This window comes from Arachis duranensis, chromosome 5 (genome assembly GCF_000817695.3).
Source record: "Arachis duranensis cultivar V14167 chromosome 5, aradu.V14167.gnm2.J7QH, whole genome shotgun sequence".
In the NCBI taxonomy this organism is placed as follows: Eukaryota; Viridiplantae; Streptophyta; class Magnoliopsida; order Fabales; family Fabaceae; genus Arachis; species Arachis duranensis.
In genome coordinates this window covers 31,761,141-31,761,825 of record NC_029776.3, presented here as the reverse complement: position 1 = coordinate 31,761,825, position 685 = coordinate 31,761,141, and positions in this window count along the sequence as shown.

Genomic DNA, 685 nt, shown 5'->3' with positions numbered 1-685 from the left:
AAGAATTGAGGAAATTCTGTCTCAATCTCCATTCAAAATCTCTTTAAACACTTTTCTGCATAATTGAGTTCAATTTACATTCCCTTTACTGCTTCTTCTTTATTTTCTTGTCAATTGCTTTGAGAACTTGGATCTAGGAAGGTAATTGAGATCTAGGTTCTGCTACCTAGTCTCTGGAGTCCTGAGATCCCAATTTACTTTTGGTTTTTTTGTGAACCCTGCTGCACTTTAATTTCAATTTCTGTTTGAATTCTAATCGCTTCTAATTCATCTTCTACTTTATCAATTGTTGCAATCTACTTTCTCTTGCTGGAATTCTGAATTCCCAATCCTTAATTCCCCTTTTATATTCAAGCAATTTACATTTCTTGCACTTTAAGTTACTGCAATTTACATTTCTTGCACTTTAAGTTTCAATCATTTACATTCTTGTTCTTTACAATTCAGCAAGTTTACTTTCCTGCTCTTTAATTTACTGCAATTTCTCCCTTCTCCCTTTATATTCCAAGCAATTTAGCTTCTGTTAAATACAACCCACTCAACCAAAACTTGATTCGCTTGACTAAATCAACCACTAAACTAAAATTGCTCAATCCTTCAATCCCTGTGGGATCGACCTCACTCATGTGAGTTATTATTACTTGATGCGACCCGGTACACTTGCCGGTGAGTTTTGTGTTGGATC